Source organism: Gavialis gangeticus, unplaced genomic scaffold (assembly GCF_001723915.1).
Source record: "Gavialis gangeticus isolate Ggan-Ray unplaced genomic scaffold, GavGan_comp1, whole genome shotgun sequence".
Lineage (NCBI taxonomy): Eukaryota > Metazoa > Chordata > Crocodylia > Gavialidae > Gavialis > Gavialis gangeticus.
The window spans coordinates 31,846,282-31,846,584 of NW_017729034.1; positions in this window are offsets into that span (position 1 = coordinate 31,846,282).

Genomic DNA, 303 nt, shown 5'->3' on the forward strand with positions numbered 1-303 from the left:
GTGTATTTTCTCAGAACACTCCCCCAAAATGTTTTAATTCCAACCAGACTTTAGAACAGCTCTGATGTCCTCCAACTTGCCTGTGGTACCCTGAGCTCTGGTTGATCTTGCTCCACTTAGAGTGAATAAGATGCAGCTTTTAGGTACCATCAAGCATTCTTTGCTCCAACCAGTATTACCTACACACACACATATATAGTTATAAAGCAAAACAAAAAAACAACCCCCCCAACCCCCTCCCAAACCCAAGCAAACAAATAAACACCCACACACACACACACCCACACACACAGAGCCAGAAAA